Source organism: Onychomys torridus, chromosome 2 (genome assembly GCF_903995425.1).
Source record: "Onychomys torridus chromosome 2, mOncTor1.1, whole genome shotgun sequence".
NCBI classification, from domain to species: domain Eukaryota; kingdom Metazoa; phylum Chordata; class Mammalia; order Rodentia; family Cricetidae; genus Onychomys; species Onychomys torridus.
Window position 1 is genome coordinate 134,081,184 of NC_050444.1, and position 8,605 is coordinate 134,089,788.

The following is an 8,605-nucleotide window of genomic DNA, read 5'->3' on the forward strand; positions in this document are numbered from 1 at the left end:
TCTTTTCTTTCTTTTCTTTTTTTTTTTTTTGCCTGCCTGTGGTATGTATTTTGTGTAGCCTTGTCTCTACAGGGCTTCTACTTCTACAGAATCACCCTTCAGGTCCTGCTAGGGCTCAAAACTGAAATGGAAGGAGAGCAGAGACATTCTTTTCCAGACCCCCTGACCTTGTTACTGCCATTGCCCTTTCTTCCTTGAGGTGGGGTATAAAAACCAGAAGTCTTTTTCCCAGTGCAGGCCATAAAGTCTGGATTGCCTCTTCCTAGAAGACAACAGTAAAACCTAAAAATGTGCTGATAATATCACCCACTCTTCATATAAGCGTGGGCCAGAAAGACCTGCCCTTCCTTGTCTACTAGTCAGTCACATGATCTTTAGTCCAGGAAGAATCCTGCCCCAACCCAGGAGGAAGAACTGCTACACTGAGGGTCCATGAAGACACTGGACAGGTCGGGCTGGGTTTCCTCACCCAGGTCTAGTAGCATTAGACCAGAGCTGTTGACAAAAAAGCAGAGCTCTGCTGTAAAAGGCCATGAGAAAACTGCTCATTTTGAGCCCAATATGAGTGACCTGGAAACATGAGTTCACGTACCTTGAATGACATATTCTGCCATGGAAAAGGATAAACAAACTTTTATAGCCCCAGGACCAAGAAAGTCATAAATTAATATATTTGATAAGAAAAGTAGGGCATCAGATAGGTGAGCTATAGCTAAGAACAGAAACATTTTCTATTGGTTCATGTGTTATCTTTTTTTTAATTAATGGGAGATTGTATGAACACAATCTCCCACTACCACAAAGTATGCAGTTGATTTCCCTGCATTTGGGAAAATCTTGGCTCAGCACCTCCCAGGTGCAAAGGATAAGTCTTGTCCCGGGAGACGACTTTCTTGACCATAATATCTTCCCTCCTGTTAATATCGAATGTTATATTAGAGATTCTTAGCTTTAGGTTTGGTAGAGGTCTGCCAAACTTAGTGATGCATTCCAAGAGTTTTGCCCAGTAGTCATGAGATTAGGTCAGTCACAGAGCCTGAAGGCAAACAGCTATTAGAGAGACTGAGATATACCAAGGTAATTATGGCATCCAGCCTGTGACATTACACTGTCCACAACAACCTGGGTGCTCTACTCAACCAAGGCCAAGCAGTCTGTGGGATCTTCAACAGGACTGCATCCAGCTTCGTTTTACATACACTTCCTCCAACAATACATAGAAGAGATCATAACCAACCTGGGATGATAACTTGCTGGACAATATGAGAATCAATAAAGTTCAAGCTGCTTATAACCCGCTTTCAAAGACATCACACTCATGTTGTCATGAGCAAATCACTACCAAGGTCCACACAATCCAGGCTTAAGCCAAGCAGCCTCTGGGGAGTCAGATGTTAAAACCACTTTCTCATGAGCTCTCCTCACCAGGCAGTCGCTAACACCTCTGTGATTTCCTGGCCCAGGATTTGGACATAGGTGAGAACCTATGACCCTATTCAATTATGGCCATATTCAATTGTGGGTGGAATGTTTTGCTGTATCATCACAATTCCTCAAGCACAGAAGTAGTTTCCCCAAATAGAAGACCATTTTCTAAGAGGTGCAATGCTGTGGTTTGGATAAACGTCCCCCTGGAGACCAGGTGCCTTAAGGTCTTGGTCATCAGTCTGTCAAGCTATTGTGAAGTGGAAGAACATCTAAGATATGGATCGTAGTAAAACTGGGTCACTGGAAATGGGGGCATTGGGACTTCAGCCCTTTCCCAGTTTCTCCATTTTCTGTCTACCTCCTCTGCCAAGTATCTCAGAATAGAATGTCTTGTCATAGGCTCCAAAGCAGGAGCTCAGCCAACCCTGGACCAAAACCTCCAAAATTATGATGAAAATGAATTTTCTGCCTTATAGACTGATTATCTCAAATATTTTGTTATAGTAATGCCAATTAATACATGTTATTTATGCAGTAGTTCTTTATAGATGATTTTCAAATTCAAATCTAACCCTAATGTCTCTGAACTTCAACCATATGAGAGGATGCTGTTCTGCTGTTCCAGTGTTCCTACACTTAAACCCCTCCATTCCAGACTCAACTGTCTTCCACCATAAGAGGAAGATATTATCTCATATAAACAAAAACTGTGAGAAGTGACCTCTTCAGTTTATTCATTTAACTTCTCACTGACATCAGGGACCCTGATCTTTTTCCATTTTTTCACTTTTGACACCCAGAGGTCACAGCCACACAGAATCCAGCACAAAGTCAAGACCAACACTTTCTATGTAGCTTTTTGTTGTTGTTGTTGTTGTTTGTTTTTCGAGACAGGGTTTTCTCTGTAGCTTGGAGCCTGTCCTGGACTAGCTCTGTAGACCAGGCTAGCCTCGAACACACAGAGATCTGCTTGCCTCTGCCTCCCAAGTGCTGGGATTACAGGCGTGCGCCAACACTGCCCAGCCCATGTAGCTTTTTATCAGCAGGAAAACCTTTCTCAGAAGCCCTCAGGCAGACTTCCCACACCTAAACCAGTCACTAGCATCAACATGAAAAAATACCTCTCCACTTTCAAGGATATAGGAACATCATTTATTTACCCCAGTCAGGGAACACAGACTCAAGTTACCCCATGACACAGAACAAGGAAAGTCATAGGTAAACACATTTATCAATGCATCAGTGGAGTGCCAAGTAGGTGAGCTACAGCAAAATGGGGACATTTTATATAGGTTTCAACTGTTAGCGCATTTTAGCTTTGGGTTATTGGAAGCTAACAGTTTGTTATGATTTAAGATACAGCCCTATGCTTTACCTAATAATCATGAGGGTTTTAAGTCAGATGCAAAGGTTCAAAGTGCATGAAAGGCCTAAAGCAGTCCAAGAAAATTTTGGTTCCCAACTTGCAACATGCTATTTCTCTATAACCATGATGTTCTACTCTGCTGAAGTCCTAGAGCTTGCAGGATTTTAAACGAACATGTGGTATAGCTGGAAGTTTTCCTATGTCCTACAGCCACTTGGTCCCAAGTAAACACATAGAGGTTTAAATTAATTACAAACAGTTTGGGCTATGGCTCAGGTTTATCATTAACTAGCTCCTACAACATAATTCAACCCATTTCAATTAATCTATGTTTTGTTACATCACTTTGTGGCGTTACTTGTGTTCTATTACATCTTGCTCCCCTAGCAGGGATCAGCATCTCCCCTGACTCTATTCTGCCTTGCTATAGGCCATAGCAACTTCTTTATTAACCAATAGTAGCAACACATATTCATACAACATACAGAAAGACCATCCTACAACACTTCTCCTTTTTTGTCTAATCAAAAAGGAAGTTTTTCACTTTAACATAGTAAAATTACATATAACAAAAATAGTTATCAAGAAAGAATTATAGTTACAGTGTCTAGTCTATTTGTATTTGGCAAAATTAAGGAAAATACTCTACCATCTATCCTATTTTTGTGAGTCTAAAGTTTTATATCTAATTTACCTTTTACCGTAACTAAGGAAAACTATAATTATAACTAGTCTTCAACTCCATCAAAGATCCCAGGAGGATATACTATTACCTAAGTAAACAGGAAGTGGATTGTAAACAACTTCCAAAAGTCTAGAAATGACAGAGACATCTAGTTGCCTGGACAGTCACCCGAAGTTCCTCTGTAATGTTGGGGCATCCATCTTCAGCCTATAGGTCTAAAGTCTCTAGCATACTTTTCAGTGAAGCAGGAAATTTAAAGGACTGTTTTGCCTATTTTGGCAAAGTTCATCAGTGACTTTTCTCTGAGTCCTTTAGAGTATCTGGCAGTTTCTCCTGAGAAGCAGGAACCTGAAGGACCACCTCATCTTGTTTTGGCAAAGTTCAGTGTAGATGTAATGGTCTTGTTAAATAAGAAACACAGAGCCAATTGCAGAGTTAAAAGTCAAAAGGTCAGAGCAATAGCTGAGAGCTGAAAACCTTACTCTTCACTGCTGCTCTGTTTTTCCTCTCCGCAAGAGACCTACTTCCTGTGTCCTGTCTTTTATATAGACTTTCTGTTCTGCCTTCTCATTGGTTGTAAACCCAACCACATGACCTCCTTGTCACTGCCTATCTGTACAGACCTCCAGGTCTTCTATGGTTGGTATCCATGCTGGCTGTATCCTTGAACACACAGAGATCCTGCCTAGCTCTGCCTCCCAAGTGCTGGGATTAAAGGTGTGCACCACCACCGCCCAGCTTCTGCTATGGTTTGCTCTGACCCCAAGGCAACTTTATTAATATACAAATAAAATCACATTTCAGTACAAATAAAATATGACCACAGCTCAGTGGTCATTTTCCCATGGGTTCTGCATGTCCAGTTTATACAACATATTATCAAGCAGTCCAGCAAGAGCAGTTGCTTGCCCAAATAACTACGCCTGCCACAATGAAAGCAAACTCTATAAGGAGTTTCCTCAATGCCCAACATCTACTTTGGGGTGAATTGGCACTGCCAGGAGCAGATGTATCTCATTGTCATGAAAAATCCTATGTTAACAAAATATTTTAAATACCATATTCTATAGGTCTTTGAAGTATTTGAAGACCATCTATCTAAAATATATCTTGCTGGGCAGTGGTGGCACATGCCTTTAATCACAGCACTTGGGAGGCAGAGCCAGGTGGATCTCTATGAGTTTGAGGCCAGCCTGGTCTACAGAGTGAGATTCAGGACAGGCACTAAAACTAAACAGAGAAATCCTGTCTTGAAAAACAAACAAACAAAAAACCCCAAAACCAAAAAAAGCCCCAAAAATCTCTATATGATCCTGAAAACATACTTGACATATTTACAAACTTGATTGTTGTAGAAGACTAACTACTAACCTATTTTTTATTATCCTAAATAGTTTATAATAATAGCTTTCAAAAATTAGAACTTTACCTTATATTTTAAATGAACTGCATAGGTATAATACCTTAAACAAAAATAGAAACATATATACAATATGTTGTAACAAAACTAACCTTAATTTTGTATCAATATACAAAAATCCTTTAAACAAGAATAGAAACATATATACAGTGTAGCAAAATTAACTTTAAATTTGTATCATTATACCAAAATCCATATCAAAGTAAGGTATTTTGCTATTAACAGTTGTTTTTTGGATCAAAGTAGATTCAATATAATTTATCTTTTTTATCTATATCATATCTCCCTTTCTCCTTTCAGAAAGCAAATGACTATGACCAGTAACAATTTGTAACCAAGCCCCCTAAACAAAAACAAACATCTATAATCCATATTTTGGGAATGTGGGCATAATTTTCTAGGCTACTTCCTGCTGTTTGTGGATACTGGTAATCTTTGGTGGGCCCTGAAAAATTCAGGATTATGGTCAAGTCATGACTGGAGTAGTCTGTGGGGCTGGATCATCTTAGCCAGCAGCCTTGAAGCCTTTCTGGATGCAGAACTCAGAGGAAACTGCAACAGAGGTGCTCTGAAATGTTGCATCATGTGGGCCATCTGTTCCCATTGGAGATTTTTCAGGGGGTTTTGTTTGATCAAACCATATTAACCTGAAAGCAATCCACTGGTTCTCATCTTCTGTGGAAATGAAAACAGAACCTCTTTGCCAAAGCAACATATGCTTAAACCCAAGGTCGAAATACCTTTAAAATATATATGTTGGTTTAGCTTAGCAGCCTTTACAATCAAATGTCTTTCTGCAGTTAGCTTATTAACAGTCAAGAAATTCAAAGAAAACATAATAATATACATAATCCAGACTCTCTGTGTATTTTCCACTTTTTATGTGGCTTATTTCTTTTATATTACTTTTATTGTCTTTTTAAAGACTTTATTTTCTAAAACTATTTATTTCTTTGTATAACTGCCTATATTCCTTTTCCTTTCTTTCCTAAGTCTATGTACAATTTTATACATACTGTGAACTGTTTAGAGGTTTGTTTTTGTTTTTGTTTTGTTTTTCCAACTGAATCTGTCCTATTTTATATCTATAATCCTTTTCTGACAGGAGAGTTTTTAAACTTTTAAGCTGTGTGGCTAGGACTGAATCTTTGGCTTTTGCTGCTGGCTCTGCCCCATTTGGCTTCCCAACATGGCAGAGGTATGTTTACCACCAGCTTTGGGAGCCATGCTCACTGCCAACTCTGAGAAGCAGTGGGTACATGTCTCCATTAAGCAACATGTATCCCAGAAACCTTTTTTTTTTTTTTCTGTACTAGCAAATGCTAAATCCACCACACTGTGTGCTGCATAGCTTGGAAATGCCTCTGTGTACTGCAGCAGGAATCTGCCATGTTTGAATGCTGCAGCATCTCTAAACCTTGGCCCACATGAGAGACATGAACTAGGAAGCTGCTCTTGGCTCTGTTTATGTGTTCTAGAACTCTTTTTTAAGCTTTCTCAGGTTGTATATGGAAATTCTTGCCAAATGTTTGGGTGCCATATGTAGTCCTGATCCCACAGTTCCATAGCCACTTTTAAAATAATCACTCAGAGGCTTAATATTAATTACAAACTGTTTGGTCTATGGCTCAGGCTTCTTACTAGCTAGCTCTTGCAATGTGGCCTCCTGTAAGAACTTCAGCTTCACAGTAGAAAAGAATGAGGATCCATTGTGCATAACTTAAATTAGTGATAATTCTCCCCCTGTGTCTGGGAATTGGACTCCTACTGTGGAATAGTCTTTCTGTACACTGTGTGAATATATGTTGCTATGATTGGTTTAATAAGCAGGCTGTCTGGCTAATAGTTGAACAGGATAAAGTTAAATGAGGGAAGCCAAACTGAGAATGATGGGATGAGGAAGGATAGAGTTAGAGGAGTAGACAGCTAGGCAGAGAAGGAGTCAGACATACAAAATGGGGAGGTAAAATTCACAAGCCTCAGGGCAGCACATAGATTAATAGAAATTGGTTAAGTTGTAAGAGCTAGTTAGTAACAAGACTGAGCTATTGGCTGAGCGTTTATAATTTATATTAAGTCTCCAATTCACTTCAGTAGGAACCGACTGCCAGTTATTTGGGAGCAGGTGGTTGAAACAGGAAAACTTGGCCTACAGACTCCTCCCTCTATCCACCTTGCCATGAAGAGGTGGGTGAATACAGGGCCAAAATTGGAGTTTGTCTTAGGAGGAATGAAGGGAGACTGGATGCAGGGGAGACAAACTCTGTGTCTGGAACAGTGTTGGCATCTAATGGAAGAGGAAAGCAGTCAAATCACATATTGACTCTTCAGTCTGGAACTTGCACATTCGAGATCAGCTCACATCTCTTCACCAGGGCAAGAGTGCCTGGCTAATCCTGACATCAGTGGAATAGGGAGGTATAATCTTTCCTTCAAGAGCAGCAGAAATTTGACATTATGACCAATAGCTCAATCTGCTACAAATTCTGTTTTGCCAACCTTTTATCTTTAGGACTCCTAAGGATACGACACACAAGAAGGATATAGATAGAAAACAAGAAGTTGGGACTGCAGAGCTGGCTCAGTCGGTGAGATGCTTTCTTTGTAAGCACAGGACTTGAGTTCAGATCCCCAGTACCTGTGTAAAAAGCCAGGCAAAGCAGCACTCATCCATAGTCCCAGCGCTGGGGAGGCAGAGGCCAGAAAGTCCCTAGGACTTCTTGGCCAGTCAGGCTAGCCAAACCAATGAGGTCTATCTCAGATAAGTTGGGGATCAATTGAGGAATACACTCAACCTCCAACTTTCATACACATATGCACAGATGTATACATGCACATAAATGCAGTAATACTACACGTGTGTGGGCACACACACACACACACACACACACACACACACACACACGAACCAAAAGATCATCTTACTCTCAGTTTAGCTAATAACAAATAGCCTATAGGGCACAGTTCACTCAGCAGACTGAGTCTACTCACTTGGCAAATTTGGAGACAATATACTTAGACTGCCTGCAGGAAGAGGGGCACACTTATCTGATCTGCAAAGCAGACCAGCCTGTTGGTTTGTTTTTGAAATGTGGGCCTTGTTATGTTGCCCGGCTAGTCTTGGACTCTTGAATTCAATGAGCTCCTCCCATCTTGACTCCAAGGTAGCTGGATATATGTGTATAATGTACTGCTGTGCCCTAACAGAGCAGGCCTGTTTTACTCAGCTGAGCTTGTACTATTTGGAGCCCTACTTTGTATGGTCCAGAGAATGATCTATGATACCCATATTCTCAGTTTTAAAGTGTGTTTTTTAAGTATACAGTGAGCCAAAGTAAAAAATTAATAACGAGTAGCTGATAGACAGACAGACAGACAGCAAACCTTATAAAATATGTTGCTCAAAACATCCAGCAGAAACCAATTGAGGAACCTCTATTGAGCCAGCCAGAGTTCCCAGCAGAGTCTTGGGCAGGGCAGAGCAGAGCAGCCCCTTGTCCCCTAGTGTGAGGCTTCCAAGTAAAGGAAGAAACAGCCACAGAGAGAGATAAGGTCATTGAATTGAGTGCTCACAGCATCCTGCAGAAACTGACTGGGGCAGGAAACTGAGGCGGTCAGCCTGAGTTGAGCTTCCAGGAGCTGGACTGCCCATGGCTGGATTTCTCCTTCTCCCACAAGCTCTTTTGTATGGTGGACAAACACCAGG

General features: G+C 40.7%; 1 non-coding gene across 1 annotated transcript; it reads right to left on the reverse strand.

Moving 5' to 3' along the window:
• Nucleotides 1-765: 765 nt before the first annotated feature.
• LOC118579054 lies at nucleotides 766-924 on the reverse strand. The gene has a single exon (XR_004944421.1). It is a non-coding gene; the product is annotated as a U1 spliceosomal RNA (small nuclear RNA).
• Between the last annotated feature and the right edge of the window lie 7,681 nt (nucleotides 925-8,605).